This window comes from Drosophila biarmipes, chromosome X (assembly GCF_025231255.1).
Source record: "Drosophila biarmipes strain raj3 chromosome X, RU_DBia_V1.1, whole genome shotgun sequence".
NCBI classification, from domain to species: Eukaryota; Metazoa; Arthropoda; class Insecta; order Diptera; family Drosophilidae; genus Drosophila; species Drosophila biarmipes.
The window spans coordinates 17,992,699-18,016,900 of record NC_066611.1 but is presented as its reverse complement, the minus strand read 5'-3'; the positions used below and the strand labels follow the sequence as shown (position 1 = coordinate 18,016,900).

At 36.3% G+C, this 24,202-nt stretch overlaps 1 long non-coding RNA gene across 2 annotated transcripts in view; it reads left to right on the top strand.

Annotated features, from left to right (window-relative positions):
* The window catches only part of LOC122818592 (uncharacterized), a 128,765-nt gene that overhangs the window by 33,257 nt on the left and 71,306 nt on the right, over positions 1-24,202 (top strand). The window lies entirely within an intron of this gene.

Below are 24,202 nucleotides of genomic sequence, written 5' to 3'. Positions count from 1 at the left end.
TAAAAACCCAAGTCGCATTAAAAGGGCAAACCCATTATCGCAAACACCTAATTTATCAAGATAAACGGTTCATTTTTACATTAGAAAGAAGCCATATGTATATTTTTAAACCGATCGTAAGGTCTTAAGTTGGGTTAAAGGCCTAAACTATCTGAGAGAGAGTGTGTTATTTTTAACACCTCTTCACTCCATTGTTTTCCTTTCTTTCTAGACGGTATTATTCCACCTGAGTGGATGATTTACTTTCTTGTTTTATTTATAGACGAACACTTCAGCACATTCGGCTGCTCTATTTTTAGCGTTGCTCTTTTTTTGCCAGAAAAAACAAGAGGGAGCATAGAACCGTGATTGGGGGCAGAGTTTTGCACACATTCCTTTGCGTATTTGCTAATATCCCCATATAATTTCAGGCATTTTATTTTTCGCACAAATTATTGTTATTTTGATGTCTACATTCATTCACAAAAATCGCTTAGGAGCCACGCAACAAATGATTAAGCTCGGAGATTTTTGGCAGTTATTTTCGTTCGATTTTAAGCAGCTTAACACGGATTTCGCCCCGAGCTGGCTGTTTAAATTATATTGATGGGCTACAAACTGAAACCGCGACTTAAACGCAGCCATCAAAATATTGGTGTGCATTTAACATTTTTATAACCCAAGAATCGTTCAACTTGTGTGCAAATGAATTGGGTTTTTATACGATTTTGTTTTATGACACTGCTAGTTTTGGTTGAAACACGTTTTAGAAATGCCTATCGAAAAAGTGAATGACGTCAGGAATATTCAGGAATCTAATCAAAATTGTAGCGGTCGAATCGAGTTCATTATGTTTATGAGGGCAGTTTATGTATATTTCGGTTTACTTTGCATTTCTGTAATATATGCTGGGTGTAAGGAATCTGCTTTGTAAAGTTTTGAAAAAATATAAATATTAGATCAAATCAAAGGGGAAAAATGTATTTCAAAAATAATTTTTATAAAATATTATAAAATATTTTTTTAATACATCAAGCAGTTTTATGCAGTCCATCTGAACTAAAACTGCTAGCTCACATTTTGAGTCCACCTAACCGATGCTGTTTGCACAGATTACTCTTATTTATTATCTTTTTCCCTTTGGCCTGCAGATCTTTGCAGTTCATTGGACTGAGCCAAAATCCAAGTGGCCAGTGTCTGCTGACTAAGTGAATGAGTCGCCATCGTTGTTATTATTATTATTATTTTTCGTTGTTGTTTCTGCGGCGCATCAGCAGCGAGAAGAAAGAAATGTGGCCCAACAGAGCCACACAAAAAATACAAAAAGGGAAAAATGCTGCGAATAAAATACAGGAAAAAAGACAAGACGAAAAGCTTTACTTATAAGAGATAAATTAGCGCGATTTCCGAGATGCTTGGCCTGGCTCACACGCAACAAGTCGAAAGTCATAATGACTAATGATTTAAATGTGGCCAGAAATTGTTCAGCTCACTGATTAAAAAACAAACCACACTCGCTTGTGTGTGCGTATCAATTTAGAGGCAACATTTATTTTAATACCACTTTGATTGCGAAATTCCGCATCAATTATGGCGTTAATCAAAATGTGAAGCATATTTTATGGCAAGCGCTAAACGGTTAACTAGCCAAAGTATGCAAATCATTTGATTGCAACTCAAATCGTTTGTTAATTAAATATTTGCGATTTCCTAGGCTGTTCTCGTCCATTTGATCGATGGTGATTAGCTTTGCGTATAAATTGCTTAAAATGGCTGAGAAAATTAATGGAGGCGGGAGGTATGCGAATAAATTCAAATTTAAATAATTATTACGAACCTTGGAAACTAAGATCTTTTATTTCAGATCAAGCGGAATATTTTCTTATGAATTACAAAAACCTAGCAGACAATTATGCAATCCAAATCTAAGTGACACAGCAAATAAAAACCTTGTTTTCCTACCGATTTCAAATCCGGAACCTGTGATTTCGAATCCAAACTTTGATTTGCGGTGGCCCCAATTGAGAACGAAGCCTTCCTGTGGCCAATTCCGATGGCAGTTCAAACACCGCTGAACTCTTTAGTATCTCGGGCGGCAATTAGCATCCGAAAGATTGCCCTGCGCCGATCTCGTTAGATGATATTCAATTTTAATTTCAGTTTCGGTTCAGTTTCGGTTTCGTGCGGGACGTGCGGCACGCACAAAACGGCAAAAATCCAAGACAAATTGTAGGCTCAACTACATTTATTTTCCTCATTTTTTGTGTGTTGAATTTTTTCTTCCATTTTTTGGGTAGTTGGTAGTTGGAGCGGCTTAGAAAATAACGAAGCAAGCGATTGTCTGTCGGCCGGCCTTTCTGGCCTTGGCCTTGACGTCGGTTATTGGCAGCCATAAACTAAAATTAAGCGAAACGTTTTCAACAAAAAAATGCCACACATACAAAAAAAAAAAAACAGAAACACATCTCTGCAAATTGCGTAAAGAGTTTTTTAATTGCCCCCCACTGAAAAGCGTAGATCTCGGAATTAAACAAAGCCCAAGAAAACATTCAGGCTGGCAAAACGAACCAAGTGTGTATATGCCTTTGTATATAAAGTGTGAGAGCCCCGTGTGCATATATGAATATAGATTTGTAGACAGCCAAAATATTTTCCCCGGATGTACCTGTTGCTGCAGGAAATTCACACGTGAAATGTTTAATTAATGAGCACAAGAAAAATGAACAATAATCGAAGTGTTGATGACAGAATTCAAAGGAAATCATTTTGGGGGCTCAGATACCTATCTAACGGTAGCTTGTTGTTCTTCGATTGATATTTTTCGTTCAATTGGTTTTCAAACAGTTCTTTCGCTGAGATACTTTAAGCTGATTGAGCGATGATATTTGTATTTAAACAAGAACAAGTGCCAAAAAATAAGGTACTGCTAAGTTCCTTAACGGTTTGAAGTGGCCAAGTCAAGGCAATTAAAGCAATTCGATTGACAAAACTTAGCAAATTCCGCGGGTGATCAGCAAATAAAGTTGCGAGGGCAATGGACAAAGATGTCCGGCAATTGCCGATTTGTCATCCACAAAATGATGAAATTATCAGTTTCAAGAAGTGGTGAAAATCGAGGGAAAAGAAGGAAGAGCTGAAAATGTTGCACAGAAAAAAAGAGCAAATATTTTTAACATTGTTCTACGTTATGGAGTACCGATTTTGCAAGTATCTAGACTCTTGTAAAATAGTGTCTTTATATTATTTAGTCTTCAATCTGTACCTATAATTTATATATTTTCTTTGGTATACTTTTAAAACAAACCGAAATAAATCACAACTTTCTGTTTTTTGGCTGTACTAAAATCCCAATATTGATCGGAAGCACTGGCTAATGGAAAACAAACATTAATTAGCATAATCAAAATCCACTTCCCTTCCTTTTACACTAGTTCTGTGATCTGTGCGCTCTACACGAGGCCAAAGAAACCGCAAGGAGAGATTATGATTTGTGCGACTTGGAACAGAGAACTTTGCCAGATGGTCGGCGCTTTAATTAGGCGGTGTAAGAATAAGCATACATATAGGTCCCTCCATGTGTACTCGGTGTGTTATATAAACTACCGCACAACATGCGAAATTCTCACGCAACAGAGCAAGACGCAAAAAAATGAAATAAAAATTCAAGAAGGGGCAAATAGACAAATAATAAACGAGTTGAAGCAGCGCAGAGAAGCAGACATTCTGGCCAATAAATTTCAATGTCACTTACACTTGATTTATAAACCAACAGCAAATGGCATAAAGGCGGCCGAGAGCAAAAGGGGGAATGTCCAGAACCAGAACTGTAAACTAAATGAAGAAAAGAAGAGTTAATCTAATTACTTCCTCATTGATTCCAAGTGCATTTGAGCGTGCTGGCATCTCGACTGCCAAAGGGGAAAAGTGTAGCAGAACTGAAAAACAGTATATAATGATGCAATCATTGGGCGTTAAATTAAGACACCAAGCTTTAGAGCGTTTTTCTACTTTATATAAAAAATAAAATAAAAAATGTAATAAACAAATAAAAACATATCATAAATATTTCAAGGCAATGTAATGAATATTTACCAGAGCCACTTAAACTTTTCCTGCAAATAGATACATCAGTATCTGAAAAATCTCCTGAGCCATCGCTTTATGATCCTTTAATGGGCCGAATTAAAGTGCTGTTCCTGCTCTGTTTTTTTCGTTCTGCTAACGATGCAAACAGCTACTGGCAAAAAAGAAAAAAGTGAAGCGTTGTTACATTCTAATGGAGCAGCATTTTGTGGCCAAAAATGGGCTGCAGTTGTTGTTCGCCAATGAAAAGCACTTGTTGCCAACTTGTGGTTCCTCCGATTCGGATTCGGATTCGGATTCCGATTCAGATTCAGTTTTAGATGCCTCGCTGCCACAATGAGCTTTCATTGTAATAACAAAAAAAGTACAAAAACAGCGAAACAATGGACAAAGATTCTCGGTGTTGTTGCTTTTGTTGCCCCTGACTTTGTGGCATGATAATGATGTTGTTGCTTGCTGCAAAAAAAAGCAACTACAACAACAGAGCGATTCACACGAACTTCAACACTTGAGGCAGCAACAACAATCACGGCACGCCAAGTGTTTGCCTTCGTGGTGATACCCTATTTAAGGAGTGTATTGCATTGTTTAATCCTAATGCGACATTATATTTTATGATTATTATTTAATATTATTTTATTGTGTGTCGAAGAGGAATTACACTAAGTTTATTTTTGCTCCAATTATCATTTTCTCAGGGCTTGCTAATTATTTTGTAACTATTAAAGTACATTAAAGGACTATATCTTAAAGCAATATAAAATTATTTAGGTTTCTAAAAAAAACAATAATTTATATTTTGTTAAACAAAATTATCAACATATTAAATAATAATATTAAGATGTTATTAAACATTTTTTATATATTTTTTTAAAAATTCCAATTGCCCAAATTACAAATTAATTGATTTATAAATTTACTTTTTTAAAGCATACAAAATATTCGTATTTTATTAGTTTTCGGTTTTTTATTTTTGTTGCAAATCACACAATAGACATGACAACAACAACAAGCTTAGCAGCGCAGTGTTGGCAGCAAAAATCTATTTCCATTTCAATAAGAAACGAGAATGTTGTATTTTGTTTTTATGTTTTTTGCAGTAGTTTTGCTTTATTTTTTAGCTGCTGCTTTTGCTGTTGTTCATTGTTTGTTCTTGTCACGCTGCTCTGCACAAAACGAGCGGGAGGGGTGGCCATGTGGGGGGGATGGGCGTGGGTAGTGGGCGTGGCTTTCGGTGTATGTTAGAATTCGCAATGGTAGAATTTGTGCTAAGTACACACAGAACCCACAATGAAGCTGAATCTGAATCTGAATTTGTTCTGGTCAGTTGACGTGTAATTTGGTATTTAAATTCTTTTGTGCGTTTCTCAATAAAACGTGCCACTCCATCGCCGCCCCTTTTTTCTCACACCCAAAAATAATAATTTTAAAATTGTTCACCAAAGTTAGCTTCTAAAGCATAAAATATTATTAACTTAAGACTTAACTTACATTGTTTTGCTTAACCAAACCGAAACAATATTATAATAAACAAAAACCTGCGCGGTGAGAATTTTCAAGTTCGTTGCCTAAGTCTTTCGTTTTCCTCAAAAAAAAAAAAGAGGAAATCAAAAACCACGCCAACAACAAACAAACAATTCGGTTCACTTCAGTTCATTTCACTTCGTTCGACTACAGTTAGCCAAGCCAAGTTCGCCCCTGGGCCAGGTTTTCGACCAAGTACAAGTTCTAATGAAATTTGTCAATAAAAATTCGCAGAATTCCAGCGAGCGAGACCCGACAAAATAAAAGCACAACCGAAAACAGGGATCATAAAAACAAAACGAGTCAACAAGCAAAAGCTCTGGTTGTTCTTACGTGCGAGTATGAATCAAATTTACTTTTTTACCGTTTTAAGCGAAAGGAGAAGATGGCAAATATATGTGCGTACGATATAAATGTTCAAATTTGTTAAGTCAATGCAAAGAAATGTGTTTACGGCAAGACTCAACGCTTTGCGACACTGATAGAATATTTAAATACATTTTAAAAGGAGTTTTAATTTGATTTTGAAAAGGTTTTTGTATTATTTTAAACAAACAACTTAAAATATATAAAATATTTGAGGAGAGGGTCTCCTCTGTTTTTAAGTGTAGTTTGTATTTTATACTAGTTTTTAATGTTTAGTAAATAGATATATTATAAATATATTTTGTTTGCAACATTTTGTTTAAGTTGCAGTTATTTAAAAAGTATTTTATAATATTAAATAATGTTTTTTTTTTAATATATATTATTTTAAAAATATGGTTAAGTTAAAATATATCAAATTCAATATTTTTCCAGTGTAAAGAAATATATTATATGTGTGTACAGATGTGCATAAGTGGAACAGTCCAGTGGAGCTTCAGTTCAGTCATTGTCATTCGCGAAGAATTTGTGATTTTTGGGGAATACACACAGGCACAGCAGATATACAGCTCTTAATGCGTATATAGTAAGAAACTGGTCAGACATGCCCAACAAAGTGTGGGCGTGCTATATTTCTGGAGTTGATTTTTGCTGAGTAGCAGGGCAAGGTCGTTGGAGAAATTTCAGGGGAACACACTTAATACATTTTGCAAAAATACAATTTAAAATTTGTCAAAAATTAAGAATTATTAAAAAGACAAGCCTTGTAAATATTCCTCGAGAGCAAACAAATTGCCGGCTTATCGGGCGACATTCATCGGTGAATTCCTGAGTGATTACAATGCTGGAAAATTGAACCTACGAGACTGATGTATAACAGCCTAGCCTATAGAGCGAGTGCCTTAAATTAGATATGCGCTTAATGCGATGAAAACATTAAGAATGCATCACAGCCCAGTCAGTCGGCTTTCGCGTCGGCTCCCACGACATTGGCTCGGCGAAATACACTTTATATATATAGCGAGACTATGCTATATAGTATAGGTAGGGGATAGAATACACCCCTCTCGGAAGGTGCCACCACACCATCCAGCAGAAAAAACAATTGCTCACCCACCGACGCCACCGCAATGAACTCATGGAATAATTATCCTATGAATGAGCAGTTTGCATGATCATTGCCAAAGCTTCCGCTTTTGTTTTTCTTAATTTTTTTTTCTGTATTTTCTTTTGTTTTTGCTGTTGCCGTAGTTCTTTGCAATTACCGCATGAAAATGTTGCATTTAAGAGGCATTTTCGAGGCATTTTCCCTATGTCATAGACACGAGGGTTACTCACAGAATATTCCAACTAATTCAGTGACTTTTTCCCATCAGTGTTTATACACACGGGTATAAACATATATACCTATACCATATGGTGAGGAGAATTTGCCTTTTATGAATTCCGCTCATGGTAAAAGAAGTTCGACTAAGTGATGCGCATATAAATGTCGAGCACTCGACTCTGATCCACTCTGAAAGTCTGGTGTTCTAGTGCTCTTGGTGTTCGGGTAACGAGTGGTACATTCCTCGTTCTGCAATAAAACTATGCAAAATTATGTGTAGCATTCGCTGCTAGAACTCTCCCATGATGCTAGGTCCCCAAAACTTGCACAAATTTACAAAAAAAAGAAAAAAAAATCGAGGAATAATAATCCAACGACAAAGACCTGCGGCATCGCCCAGTCGGCCACAAAATGATGAAATATCCTCAGACATTCCTCCTGGAAAAAGCCAATTATTATGCCCAGATGCAACGTGCTGCGGTTCAATATGTTGCATAGAAAGCAGCTGGCAAAAGCCAACGAAAAATGAACCCTAGCTAATCCTAAATGCCAGGCATAATCGAAAATATTTTCCCTTCCTTTCATCCAGTGGAAGAGCTTGTCTCTCATAAGTTTATTTATAAAATATTAAAAACAAAGTTAACAATTTATAAAGCAAATTTTTAACTTTTGAGTGGCTTACATTTTAAAAGATTTTTCGAAATATACATGTTCTTAAATGGTACCTATATCATGGACGAAACACTTTTTACCCTTAATCCTCTTCATATCATATTGACTGCCATATATCAGACCCAACATTTTAATTGGCGTCCTATGGTTTTTTTTGCTTCTTTTTAATTTGTGGCTTTCTTTTTCGGGTTTTTGGTTTCCAAATGATTCAGTGGCTGCATTTTGCCACCCCACACACTCTCAATTTCTCGATTTTTCGACTTTAAAAAATAAGGAGAATCAGGCTGGATGTGGGTCTGTGTCTGGATTTTGGGACCGTTGTCAGATTCGACTCGCAATATGCATAAATTTCCAAAAAAAAGAATTGCTTCGATGCGCGAAGCCAGTGAACAAAGAAAAACGTTTGTCATATGATTAATGAGCAACACCCCCTCTCTTTGTTTTCATTTTTTAAGCCTTTAAATTACTGCCCATTATATTCACCACATATGTTGTGGCATTGCAAAAGTGGAATAATTATAAAATATTTTGTTAGCATCAAAGAATTCGCGTTTAACAAAAGAGTTTAAATACTTTAAGCGCTTGAAAGAAAAAACCTGAATATATAAGTTTATTTTTCGAGATCAAATATTTAAGGTATTGAAGAACACTAAAAATTAAATTACAAACTCATAAAGGTATCCCAGGTATGAATCGGGATCTACTTACCCAAGTTATTAAAATTAGAAGTGCAGTTTTTGGTTCCCACTCTGAAACACATCAACTGAAGTCGAACATGAAAATGGTTTAAAATTTCGACCCTCCTTGAACTAGCACATTTGAATATAGAATAATAGAGAATTCAACTACAAACTCATAGAGACATCAACCTTCGAAATCGGGATGCAATTACCCAAGTTATGGATTTCGGAAGTGCAGTTTTGGGGTCCCTTACTAAGATCCATTGGAATTACGGAAAAATCGAACATGAAAATGGGCCAAAATTGTGAGCCTCTTAGAAAATAAAAATTAGAATGTAGAAGATTAGAGAATTCAACCACAAACTCATAGAGACATCAACCTTCGAAATCGGGATGCAATTACCCAAGTTATGGATTTCGGAAGTGCAGTTTTGGGGTCCCTTACTAAGATCCATTGGAATTACGGAAAAATCGAACATGAAAATGGGCCAAAATTGTGAGCCTCTTAGAAAATAAAAATTAGAATGTAGAAGATTAGAGAATTCAACCACAAACTCATAGAGACATCAACCTTCGAAATCGGGATGCAATTACCCAAGTTATGGATTTCGGAAGTGCAGTTTTGGGGTCCCTTACTAAGATCCATTGGAATTACGGAAAAATCGAACATGAAAATGGGCCAAAATTGTGAGCCTCTTAGAAAATAAAAATTAGAATGTAGAAGATTAGAGAATTCAACCACAAACTCATAGAGACATCAACCTTCGAAATCGGGATGCAATTACCCAAGTTATGGATTTCGGAAGTGCAGTTTTGGGGTCCCTTACTAAGATCCATTGGAATTACGGAAAAATCGAACATGAAAATGGGCCAAAATTGTGAGCCTCTTAGAAAATAAAAATTTGAATGTAGAAGATTAGAGAATTCAACCACAAACTCATAGAGACATCAACCTTCGAAATCGGGATGCAATTACCCAAGTTATGGATTTCGGAAGTGCAGTTTTGGGGTCCCTTACTAAGATCCATTGGAATTACGGAAAAATCGAACATGAAAATGGGCCAAAATTGTGAGCCTCTTAGAAAATAAAAATTAGAATGTAGAAGATTAGAGAATTCAACCACAAACTCATAGAGACATCAACCTTCGAAATCGGGATGCAATTACCCAAGTTATGGATTTCGGAAGTGCAGTTTTGGGGTCCCTTACTAAGATCCATTGGAATTACGGAAAAATCGAACATGAAAATGGGCCAAAATTGTGAGCCTCTTAGAAAATAAAAATTTGAATGTAGAAGATTAGAGAATTCAACCACAAACTCATAGAGACATCAACCTTTGAAATCGGAATCCAATTACCCGAGTTATGGATTTCGGAAGTGCAGTTTTGGGGTCCCACACTAAGATCCTTTGGAATTACGGAAAAATCGAACATGAAAATGGGCCAAAATTGTGAGCCTCTTAGAAAATAAAAATTTGAATGTAGAAGATTAGAGAATTCAACCACAAACTCATAGAGACATCAACCTTCGAAATCGGGATGCAATTACCCAAGTTATGGATTTCGGAAGTGCAGTTTTGGGGTCCCTTACTAAGATCCATTGGAATTACGGAAAAATCGAACATGAAAATGGGTTAAAATTTTGACCCTCTTAGAAAATGAATATTTGAGTGTAGAAGATTAGAGAATTCAACCACAAACTTATGGAGACATCAACCTTCGAAATCGGGATGCAATTACCCAAGTTATGGATTTCGGAAGTGCAGTTTTGGGGTCCCTTACTAAGATCCATTGGAATTACGGAAAAATCGAACATGAAAATGGGCCAAAATTGTGAGCCTCTTAGAAAATAAAAATTTAAATGTGGAAAAATAGATAATTCGACCACAAACTCATAGATACATCAACCTTCGAAATCGGGATGCAATTACCCAAGTTATGGATTTCGGAAGTGCAGTTTTGGGGTCCCATAGTGAAATCCATTGGAATTACGGAAAAATCGAACATGAAAATGGGATAAAATTTTCACCCTCTTAGAAAATGAATATTTGAGTGTAAAAGATTAGAGAATTCAACCACAAACTCATAGAGACATCAACCTTCGAAATCGGGAGCCAATTACCCAAGTTATGGATTTCGGAAGTGCAATTTTGGGGTCCCTTACTAAGATCCATTGGAATTACGGAAAAATCGAACATGAAAATGGGCCAAAATTGTGAGCCTCTTAGAAAATAAAAATTTGAATGTAGAAGATTAGAGAATTCAACCACAAACTCATAGAGACATCAACCTTCGAAATCGGGAGCCAATTACCCAAGTTATGGATTTCGGAAGTGCAATTTTGGGGTCCCTTACTAAGATCCATGGAATTACGGAAAAATCGAACATGAAAATGGGTTAAAATTTTGACCCTCTTAGAAAATGAATAGTTGAATGTAGAAAATTAGAGAATTCGACTACAAACTCATAGAGACATCAACCTTCGAAATCGGGATCCAATTACCCAAGTTATGGATTTCGGAAGTGCAGTTTTGGGGTCCCTTACTAAGATCCATGGAATTACGGAAAAATCAAACATGAAAACGGGTTAAAATATTGACCCTCTTAGAAAATGAATAGTTGAATGTAGAAAATTAGAGAATTCGACTACAAACTCATAGAGACATCAACCTTCGAAATCGGGATCCAATTACCCAAGTTATGGATTTCGGAAGTGCAGTTTTGGGGTCCCTTACTAAGATCCATTGGAATTACGGAAAAATCAAACATGAAAACGGGTTAAAATATTGACCCTCTAAAGAAAGAAAGATTTTCATGTAGACTATAACAGAATTCAACAACCAAATTTACAGAGGTATCCCACATATAAATCGGGATACAATTACTCAACCTATTGTGTTTTAGGTGTATTTTTGAAAATAAAAAAATAGGCTAAAATGTTAAGTTTGATTTCAAACTAAATTTTAAAGTACAAAAAATAAGAGCATAGAACCACTTATTCATAGAAATTTGCCAAGTTTAAATCGGGATCCAATAAGTCATGTCATGGAATTAACTATAATATCACTACTCGAGATCCTTTGTAATTTTAACGATGTTTAAAATGATCTTGCTCGCCAAAACCAACCGCAAAAGGGGGCGGTGCCAAGGAGGGCGTGTCTTTCTTGTCTGCTCAATTGAGCGTAATTAATTTGCGGTCAGTGTGTGACAGTAAAGTGAATGCCAAAGAAAACAAAATCATAATAATTTAAAATAAAGTGCAAACAGTATGAAGCACAGTTGTGCGAAAAAAGCAAAAATCGGAGAATGGGAGGACTTCTTATTGAAAACCGACAATAAACCGACGACTACTATTTACAAGAATTTGCTACTAATTACTTCTAGTTAGTTTACAAATACTGACTACTATTTAGTACTATTTATTAGTTAATATTTATCAATCCTTGTTAACTTCAAATTCAGCTACCTTAAAAGTGATTTCCTTTTTTTCGTGTGCAATTTTAATATTTTTTGGAGTGGCTTTTGTCGCATGGGCGTTGTCACAATTTGTCGAAAGTCGGTTCAACGAATTTCTTGGCCAGGCGCTTTGGCTGACCTTGAAATGATTTTCTCCCTCTCCTCGTCGCACTCGGCCCCCCGTCTCTTTCACTCCCATATCCAGGTTGCAGCTGTTACTGACTTTCATTTGTCAGACCGTTTTCAATTTGTATTTGCCGCAATTTACTTTATTTGGCTTACGTGTGGTTTGTTAACAACAAAAACAACAGCCAATGCCAAAAACCGAAGGCGCTGCAGTTTGGCAATCGTCTTCGTCATCGTCGAATCAACGTCATCCTCCACCGGATCCTCATCTTCATTCTCATTCTCATTCTCGTACCGATCCCCCAAGTCCCCAAGTCCCCATCCCAAATCCCGAGTCCCCAATTCCCGAACCCAACTTATCATCCTCAAGCTGGTTCACCATGTTGGTTGGTTCAGCTTTCAGTTCTCTGGAGCGTTTAATACTCTTAACTATAGAAAAGTTGTATATATTGTATACAATATGATTGTTATTTAAATTTAAATTATGTTATTTGTGATATAATTATAGTGGTTTTTGGTATATTTATATAATTTGTGGTATACTTATGCTGTTTATGGTATTTTTATTTCAATAATGGTATATTTGTATGTATAGTAATATTTAACATTATTAATATTTGATATAATATTACTGTTATTTAAATTTAAATTATGTTATTTGTGGTATAATTATAGTATGTCAATGTTGTTTTTGGTATATTTATATTATTTGTGGTATACTTATGCTGTTTATGGTATTTTTATTTCAATAATGGTATATTTGTATGTATAGTAATATTTAACATTATGAATATTTGAAATAAATTATTACACACTATAAAACATATTCTTCAAAGACTTTATTTTCTATAAAAAGTTATTTTATATTAATTTAATAATTGTTACTGCTACATTTTTAATGTTAGGTAATACAATACGAAATTTTGTTGAATACTTTCCTTAGTTTTGAACTTAACTTCATAAAGAATATCGAAAAGTCGTTTTCCGAAAACCCCAGAACACACCCCATTCGACTCGCAATGTGCCCGAAAAAATCCGCAAAAAAGGAAGAAAAATGGCCAAAAATGTTCTGCGTTTTAATTTGAAAGCCGCGCACACACAAAAATTGTAACAATCAGCGCCGTAAGAACAAAAAAACAGAAAAAATGTGCAAGAATAAAATAAAGTACAGAAAAAGCAGAGCAAAGTGCAGAAATAATGCCGAAAGAGGAGGGAACTCTGCGGACAACAATTTGTGGCGAGCGCACAGCTGCCTGCCTGCCTGCCTGCCTCCAGTGGCTCTCGTGTTGCACCTTGCAACTGCACAAAACCACTGCGGTGCTGCGATGTGGCGGTGCAGTGGTGCAGGCAACAACGCCCCACAAACAATCACTTACAAGCTGCTAAATTGCATAATCACCCAAAAAGGAATCAACGGCCGCAAGGAGTTGAGATCGTTGTGCACTGGGAGAAACACCATGAGTTATTTTGCTTAATGTACTCTTATTGATTGTTTTTTTTTTAGATATATATTTCATTACAAATATTTTTGCATATATACATAATTTATATTATTTTGGAAAAATGATTTTTTTTTTATTTGAAAAGCCTCTAAAATGATGCTTAATTATCCATTCAAAAATATAATAGTATTATATTACAAGGATCGCCATAAATAAAAAATCTTGAACTTGATATATTTATATATATGTACATAAGAGTAATAAATTATCAAATATTTTTTAATATTTAATGTATAAATCCCTCTAAAAAGTACTAACAAATATGTGTCTTAAAAATTGGAGAGTTAATAAAAAGAAGTGGTTCCTTGATTCAATTTAACATCTTGCTCTTTAAGCGTCATCCTTTCTTTCTGTGACTTATCCCCTTTGAGATTCACTTTTTGATAGTATTTTCTGCGAGTGCAAAAGAGGAGTCCCCAAAGTCTTGGGCTGGCTGCATTTGCTGGAATAATTGTTGCCATTATTTGCTCAAGGAATGACACACACAACCCAGCGCAGATGCAGATGCAGATGCAGGAGCAGCTGCTCCGATTACCCACAGATAAGATATCATAAAGCACCGATCCCCACCCCCTCGAAAGCCCCCCTCCCCGGCCCCTTTTTGGCCAGAATTTGCACTGATTATCTCGGCGGCGCACTTGAGCGCAATTTGCAAAGCAAACAAAGGCCAAAAGGAGCCAGAATCTCTTGGCCAAAGTTCTTATTATTTTTTTCTCCACTTTTTTTTTATTTTTATTCATTTTCTGCTGCATGCGGCATGGGGCTGCCACAAATGAAATGCAATCAAAATGCCGCCGCATCTCCAGCACCTCCCTCTCTTTCGCCTTATCTTTCTCCGTCTCTCTCGCTCGGTGATCAGTGCTTTTGTTTTGCGGCTGCTCTTTAATTTATTTACACTGGCCAAAACGCCACACCCCATTAACATTAGCCGCGGACGTAAGTGCATCGGGGCACCCTGGAAACTTTGGTTTCGAATCGCGGGTATATCGGTTAGCTTGGTTAGGATTTGTATGTATCTGTAAAAAAGGTTCTATAAGTGCTAAAAACCCCTGTTAAGAAGTGGACATACAAAAAAAATTGGCTATAATAAACTAATATTATCAAGTTGCAATTGAAAGCATCATATGTTTTTTTTATATTTCTTTAATATTTTTTTACTTCATTATATATATTTATAAAATATGTTTTGCTTATTTCTTAAAATCGATTATACTTCTATAATGTTCCTTATATTTTTCCTGAATAGTTATAATACGATGCTTTAATATTTGTAAAACGTTTCTAATATATTTTATAAACATTTTGTATACAATGCATATGTTATATTTTATATTTCTACTACATATCATATATATATTTTACAGATGTCGTATACATTTTAAATACGTTTGTAGTAAAGGTCCCAATCGTTGTTGGATTATAAAATTAATCCCAAAATCCCCTAAAAAGGATATAAAATCAGTCGACTTGCCTCCTCCAAAGTGCAGCTGTTGCAGGCCCGCATTAGGGCGAAAGCCTTTTATTAAATTTATGTTCGATCAACTTGCGGCGTAAAATCATTTTGTGAGATTTTTTGGTTGTTTTATGTTCTTGTTTTTTTTTTTTTTTTAATTTTTGTTTGCCTTGTGTTTGTTATTTTCTGGCCAAATGGCATGAAAGCGAAAATTTGATTGCAGGCTTGAAAACAGATTGCAGGCACTAAGAGGCAGCTGGACGAGATTGTGGGCATGGCCAAGGGGGCTCGGATGGGGGCCTCAGATTTCCGATCTCAGATGAGGGGCTTACTGGCTTCTATAAGCCATATTGACGACACTCCGGCTAACGGTGCCGCGGAGCCAAAGCCAAACTATAAAATCATTTAAAATGCATAAAAACTAATTTCGCTGATTAATTGCCATCTCTTGTGCTGATGCTCCTGTCGCTCCTGGCTTTTGATGGAACTGGTGTGGTGTGGTGTGGTGTGCTACGATATGATCGTGTTTACTGGCCCCCCTCCAAAGTCATTGATTTTATTTACTCCCATTTAATATCCTCAGACAGTCCATTGATTGAACGAGCGTCTGCCTCGGGGGCAATGTTCAATATTTTATGCGCTTTGTTAAACAACAGCTGGGAAAATTATTTTAATCGTTTAATCGGGTTCAGAATTAACTATTTGTTTTCTATGAGCTATGAGAGATTAGCAAACCAATAAAATTGTTTGGTATACAAATATTCCTCATTTATATATTATTGTCAGTACTACAAGCTAATATAAAATATTAAAACATTCTGATAATTGAAATCATCAGTTTATTGTGTTCCCCATTTTTTTTTTAGAGTATCTGAGGCAGCCGAATAAATTGTGGCGGCGTTTTGCGCTATCTTACGTTGCGGTACCATCGACTCCTCCAGATCTGGTTGCCTCATATGCGATGCAAATCGAGTTGATTGAAAATTAATGTAAACACGTATGGGACACATCACTTTGTGTCGCTACTGGCGCAAGCGTTTGATTTTCCATTAAAAAAGTCGTAGTATGGGCCGAAGAAAAGATGCTTCCTTCATTTTTCCAGTAGTCAACTTGAATTTTGAACATCGAATTTCGTCAAACGGTTGATGGGACAAAGGCGCTTTTAAATACTTTTGATGTCTCGAATGTTTTGATAACACCTCTCGAAAACGTCGGCGCTTTGTCAGCCCATATTAGCCATATCAGGCGAAACAAAGGAAAAGCTACCAACTGGCTAACGGGAGGCTACTCCTTTGTTCGCCTGTATTAATTTCCCATTTCAATTTTCATCTTGGCCTAATGAGTTGAAACGTTTTTCGATTTTTTTGGGGTGGTGGGGTAATCTTGAGACAAGCGGAACGCGTTTAGATACTTGGATAATGGTTTATATTTATACTTGAAAGCCCAGCTGCAGACTAAAATAAGGCACTTTTAAAATCTGGAAACAGTGTTTTTCTGTTTTAAATATATTTTTACCACTTCCTTATTAAGAGAAAAGCTTATTTTCGGTGTAAATCTCCACAGTGTGAATATATTGTTATTTTGGTTTGCATTAGCATAATACTATTTCTCCACTCCCCTTCCTCTCTCGCATTTTTGGGTAATTAAAGTATCATTCACACCGCGTGCTCGCACAATCTAACGGTCGTTTGCTAAAATAATAATAGTGAACAAAATAAATAAAAACAAACGAACCAAAAAAGGAGACACAGAACAAAGAACAACAAAGCCTAAAAAAGTTGTCGTTCGTTGTTTCCGCTGAGTTCGTCCAACTGAATGAAGAAAAGCTACGGATCCCCTTCAATGAGTCAACATTAGCCAAAAAAAAGCAAATGTTTTTAACCCTTCTCCACTACTAGTTCTTCGCCTACAAAATGGAGTTTCCCACTACTTACAGTATTCTTATTTAAAATACCAAATGAATAATTTAATAACAAAAATCTAAAAATACTTCATCATTTATTTAGTAAATATAAATATTTTATTTAAATATGAGTACAAATGTTATTACTTTTACAAGCCAAGTATTTAATATATCCTACAAAACCTTTTGCATCACACAAAAATGAATCCTTTTTATTTTTTGACGAATTTTAAACTTTTTATATTATTTCAAGCTTTATTTTTTAACGTTTATAACCACCTCTTTGGTCTTTTTCCATTGGTATCTCTGTGTCTTTGCTCACTCGCTCGGTCGACCTGTCCACGGTTGACAATTCTTTTAGTCTTTGACCTTTCGGGGGGCATAATTGTGTGCCCCTGTCTCTTTCTCCGCCCATCCAGCCCTCTCTTTTCCGCTCGCTGGGTCAGTGCCTGGGACAATTAACATGAACTTTTAGCTTTGCTTAATTACTCGACGTTGACGTTGTCGTTGTTCTAAGAGTGACGCAAAAAGGCAGGAAAAAATATATACAAAACCAAAGAGCCGAAAAAAACTTGAGGTTAATTACATTTTGAAGAGCACAACAAAAACAAATTGAAATGTGGCCTGCCTTTTTTGTTAATGTAAGAAATCAGTGTGACAATTATGTAAATGGACGCACTTGGAACTGTGTGAACTTCTTTAAGTGTTTGTGTGCCTTTTTTCGGGTTGCTAAAAGCTTTGGTTAGGTGAATTTCTTGCTGTTGTTTCTGCTGAAGGTCAGACCAAAAAACACGCCGATGGAGAAGTTACCGTTAAGTGTTTCGGGTCGAATGCATCAAGTTTGTGTAGTAAGTCATTCGTTTGCCAGCGAGGCAATAATATGAACTTTTTGCTAGTGTAAATTTATTTTTATATTTAATCAAATCTCCGTATAAGTATAGTCTTCATTGGGCTTACTTTCTAATATTTAGGTTTATAAATATAAATAAACCGTACAATTTCTATTAAACTTCAATTAAATCTGTATATTATTGATTGGGTTACTTAATAATAATAATAATAAACTATATTTTCAAATTAGAGTTTTATTTCAATAACACAATTTTCTTAATAACTGCTTGGTATATATTTTTGTGTTACTCATGGAAAATAAGTACAGTGGTCTGATAAAAAGAAATACAATTTTAAAAATTTCTATATAAACGCAGTCTTTCAGATATGGAATAAGGTAAATGAATAGTTTACCTGTTCCCTGGAAGCTCTTATTTGAGGCACAATTCAGACTCAGACACTTCCCCCTGCCTTCAATGGCACATTGGAATGACCCTCACCCAAATAGCCAACCACTCAGCCCTGGGGCACGCAAGCTATAATTATAAAATGTACACTATTTCAGCTTTAAACCGAAAGAAACGAAACCTTACTTGAGAAGCAGTTGAGCGTAAGCCCAGATATAGTATATTTATACACATATATTTATTAATATGCTGGCCTGGGAAGCACGAGAATTTCGCATAAAATTATCCATCTGCGGAGGATGGGCAATGAAATGGAGGAGACGGGCCGATCCGCCGACTTCAATATGAAGGTAATGCGCTCATAGGAAGATCACACAAAAAGTATGGACACAAAGCAGCGACTTTGTGGGAATAACAGCAAACGTCGTAAGCCACAAGAACTTGAAAGGCGGAAGAGCGACGGAAGCAGGCGACAAAAACTGAATAAATATATGTACACTTTAAAAAATATAGTGAAAACTGTATACTTTATTAGACATTCGATGGTTAAGAAGGACAGACTTTTAAAATGAATGGGCATTAAAAATGAAAACTAACCAAAAATATAAAAAACCTACTGTATTTTAAACCATATTTTAGTATATACCACATACCAAATTGTAGTATATACCCTATACCATATTCTAGTATATACCATATACCATATGGTAGAATATACCACATTCCTACTGTATTTTAAAACATATTTTAGTATATACCACATACCAAATTGTAGTATATACCCTACACCATATTCTAGTATATACCATATACCATATTGTAGAATATACCACATTCCATATTGTAGTATATATCATATACCATATTATGTTATACACCACATATTTCCAACGAATATATCAGCACGATATATATACACTTACCGGAAACAAGGAGGAATCAATCAATCTACGCGTATTTTTTCACAGTGCACGGGGTGAGCCGCTGCCGACAGTAGGTAGTCGCGTAATAAAGAAGAACAAACAAGCAGCTCAGGAATTATGAACTCCGTCGTCTTGGGCGGCCGGCCAATTTAGAAGCAATAAAAAACCTCTCAATCGAACTTCCGAACTTTCGACAAGTTTTGGATCGTCTTTCTTGTCAAACTTTTTTGTCAATGGCCAAAAACTACAAATTATGTGCATGCCGAGGAGGCTTAAAGTCCCATCTTTATCGGGGCTACAAATCAGCAACTAAACGATCGAACCGGATAAGAAAGAGATCGCATCGGGGAACCCACACGCCTGAAAGTTCTCATCGGATGCGTAGGATAAAAATGGGAATGGATCGGCGGGGAAATAGAAATGCTTTTTGTCAACGTTTTGTTGTCTTGAATGGCTTGAATGAAGGATTTTGGGAACCAGACCTGAGAACATTATTGGTCCTAAACAGATCAGCATAATTTGTTGTCGATCTGTTGTTCGGCTTTGTACGTGGGCGCAACTTCCTGTGGGCAGTAAAAAAATGGAATGAGTTCCCTAAGAGTGGGATTTCCCAGGGGCTCAATGAAAATCGATAGAGATTTTTAATGTGTAACCTTAGTTTTTCTACCCGATATTATTATTTATTGTGATTCAGAGGCTCAACAGCTTCTAAGTTATTAGTTATGCATGACGAAAAATATCCAAGTCGCACCAATCAGGCTAGGATCTGTTGCCAATTCTAGCCCCAAAATGTATGGCAAACGAGTGTATTGCCACCTCCCAAAGGCCATAAAGCGATTCAACACGAAAATAGTTCGCATAATTCCATTTTATGGATCAGGAAACCAGACGTGCGGAGAGATCGTGTCTGGGGATTTCAGCAAAGGATGTTTAGCATTGGTAAATGTGCGTTTATAAATTTAAAAACCTATAATAAAGTCATTTGCTGTGGTCTTGGCCACTTGGCCAGCAGCCAAGTGGGTCCCGGCCCGACTCCTTTGGCCAAGATCGTTACGCATGCAGCGAGAGAGGCAGCTGGAGGGACCAGGAGGCCAGGGAAAGATCCCCAGCAAACGGAACAGACAGCAAAGTGAGCAAAACAGACACGGACACAAAAACAGAAAACAGTCGACAGGCGACAAGTGCCTGGCAACAACAAATGGCCGAGGAAAATAGTTCCAGATGAAAAATCTGGTCGAGAGTTGGGGAGCTAAGCCGACTCGCTTGGTGTTCTTCATGTTAAGGGGATTTGAAAGAAAAATATTAAATAATGTACATAATGTATATATATTTAGATATATTTTTTTAAAATTATTAGAATGCCGAAGGTTACATTTTATGTAGAATTACACTTTTTTTTAATGAAAAACAATTTATAAAAATCGCTTGGGTTTAAACAAATCAAGTTTTGATAAAAATCTAAAATCTTAAAGTTCTTTAGATATTTTCTGAGATTTCTAGAAACTTCTAACACATTTCTGATAATTTTCTATCATTGTGCTACATTTTCTTAAATTTCTTATAATTTCATATTAAGTAAATAAACTTATAATAAATTTTCTTTTAAATTTCTTATAAATTTCTTTTAAATTTTTTATAAATTTCTTTTAAATTTCTTATAAATTTCTTTTAAATTTCTTATAAATTTCTTATAAAATTCTAATCAATTTCTTATATATTCCTAATCAATTTCTTATAAATTTGTAAATTTTTTTTTTTAATTTATAATAAATTTCTCATAAATATCTTATAAATTTATTTTAAAGTTCTAATACACATCTCACAAATTCTTATACATTTCTGATTTATTCCTTCTTAATTTCTTATATATTTCTAATAAATTTCTTATACCCAGAGGTATCTCCACCGTCGGCTTGACCATCCCCACTCCTCGAAATCTCTGGCTTACACTCCCTGCAGATATAGACAACGACTGCAACAACATGTCACACTGATTATTGTGTTCAATTTTAATTTGTGCAACATTTTGTGTTGTTTGCAGCACGATGCCACGGCCACGGCCACAGCCATTGCAATGTGGCTGTGCTGTGCTGCACTCGTTTCATTTGATGGCCCCAAATGTTTTGTGCCCGCAGCTGACGATTGCCAGAGGAAATCGGATCGGCGGGGACCAGATCGGAGCCAAATCTATAGCTATAGTTCGGGGTTCCGAGCCGGGCTGCGATGCGATCTCGGCTCCTCCAGCCAGCCATCAACTTTCTTTTAACCGTTCGAACAATGTCAAGAACTTTGCCACTTGTTTTTTCATCGATTTTTTGTTATTTGCTTGTTTGCCTTTTGTTGTTTACCCGCTCAATTGCCGATTCGCAATTGATTATTTCAAGTTTTTAATCCCATGCGACACCCACCGATAAAGCGAGTAAATCGAATCGATCAAGCGATTCGAAATGCAAATGACAAAAGACCCGTGTACTTAGACATTGTTTTGTGGTGTTTCTGCTTTTTGTTTGGTCTTGTTTTTTGTAATTCTTTTTTTGTATTTCATTTGATCAGCCTTTGTGGCCCGGCTGCCGTTGATGTATTTTCTCACAATTAAGCGGACAAACGAGCGCGCAGGCGAACCAGCCATCAGTAATCAGCAGCAGTGCACAGTGGGGCGAATGGTGGCAGGTGGACAGTGGGAGTTGCAGAAAAATGGACAAATATGTGTACAAAAGCAGAGGCTTTAAGATGTAATTATTGAAAATTCTAAGCAAATAATTGCTGGATTTTTTTTTTTCTAATTTTAAAAAATTATTTTAGCCCTTAAAAATGAGGTACAATCATAAAAACTTTAATTTTATTTTTAGGCTATATCACTTTGACCATAACCCTCTGGTTTTTAGGGTATAAAAGGTCCACAAAGTATGCCGGAAAATTGTTGGACACACGGGCGTATCGAATATATATCGCATATGGCGCCTTAGATCGCCCATTGTGGCTCTTTATACTGCTTTTATTGCTTTCATTGTTGGTTGTGGTGCAGCTGCTGCCCAAGAAACTTGGAGAGCCACCAAAATGGCAATCGGCAGTCAAGTCAAGTTAACCCAAGCCCCAAGTCAAGTTGCGGGGCAAAGCGAGAGGAAAGACCAAAGTGATTTTTAATTGTCAGCCTCAAGTGCTGTTCGAATGTGTGAACTTAATAAATCTTTGTGGGTACGAGTATTTCGCTTTGATTTCTCTTGGAGCACAGCAAGAAAAGCAGAGCTTTTAGGGCTATACTGAATTTATAAAAATGGTTAAAAACCAAGAGTCTTTAATCGATAAGATTAGCTGATGAATTGCAAAGTAATTAAATACATATTTTATACATTATTCTGGATATTCCTTTTTATATATTATTCTGCAAATTAAAATCCCTCGAATCAGCATTGTGCTGGAGCCTTAAAATCATATTTTTTCAGGGGTTTCCCTTGAATCAAAATCCACTGAATCATTATTTCTTCCCCTGTAGCAATTGACAATTGCTGGAGTTATTTTCTTAATGCCTTAATTGAAACGCGACAACACAAGCGCGTAATGATTATGCATATCAATTATGCTCTGCGCGATGTGGGGGCGTTCCTGGGATGATGGATGGTCGACTGTGGTGCGATGGTGGATCAGTGGATCGCCCTTGGCTATCAATTGGTTGAACAGGTGCTCGAGCTCCACTCGACTCCCGCTGAGATCTCAATTCAATGCGACTTGAAATGGTTCCTTCTCTGCCGGATTGGATTGCAAGTGGTTTTCGGTTGCGGACAGCAGTTGATTGACGGACTGGCAATTAGCCACGATAGGTTTATGAAACCGGAAGATAAAAAATAATTGCAAAAGTTGGTCCAGTTTTAAATAATATTTACACCATATGCATACGCATTCGCTACCTCACCTTTCCTAAGTTAATAAATCTTTTCCCGTGATGCCATACACCCAGTGCCAGCTGTCAGCTCCAGAATCTCTGCCAGAGAACCACTAAATCTCTTCCAGAATTACCCGATACCAGTTGAAAATTTGCCCGCGATTTATTCAATTGCTGTCTGCGGCAATTCCACTCCACATTCTGGCGACAAAGTTGCCGCTAAAAATGCGCAAACTTGGCAAATTATAATTTGCGCAGCGAACAGTTGGCCGTTAGCATCAGTTGGCCAATTGGAGCAGCAAGCGGGCCAGCGGGCATATAAACAATGGTTAATTGTGGCAGACCGCGGACATAAGTTGCAGAATTATTGGGCAGTGGCCTGGCTTATCGATCGTCGCCTCCGCCCGTCAGGCGATATCAAGTCAATATGTTCGCCAATTTACTGCGTGCAAATGGAGTTTCGAGTGGTGTTCTCAACTCCACTGGTTCCTATTTCTTTTCTTGGCATTTTCGAAAAATTTCGTCGGAGGTTCTGGCTGCTTGATTTCTTCAACTTTGTGCGTCTGGCTAATAGAATCATTTGGCAAAGTTGCCAGCCCGGTTGTGCAGCATTTTGACTAATTAACTGCAAAGTTTTATTGCAGCCAGCGAGGAGAAGATAGAAGTGCTGCAGATGGAAGTTGCTCGGTTTGCATGGGCAATGTGCACTGCAAAAAAATAGCCAACAAAGATTACAAAAAATTAAAATACAATTAACTAGCTTAATTTTTAACGAATCATATTTTTATGTATTTAAAAAAATCATGGCAAACTAGATGTAAATGGGTTAACAACTTGACAACATTATGTGAATTTATGTAGAGGTTGCCATACTTGTTAAAATACATCGAGTAAGGAAGTTCAAAAATATCTTATTTATATATAAATAAAATGCACTTGCAACGTTTTTAAAAAACTGCCTGAATTTATTTTAATAAATCACGGCAAACTATATGTAAACTGTATATATTGTTAACCAACTTTATAGCAGTTTAAAAGGTTTTATTGAGGTTGCCATACTTCTTAAAATAAATCCAGTGAGTTAGTCAAA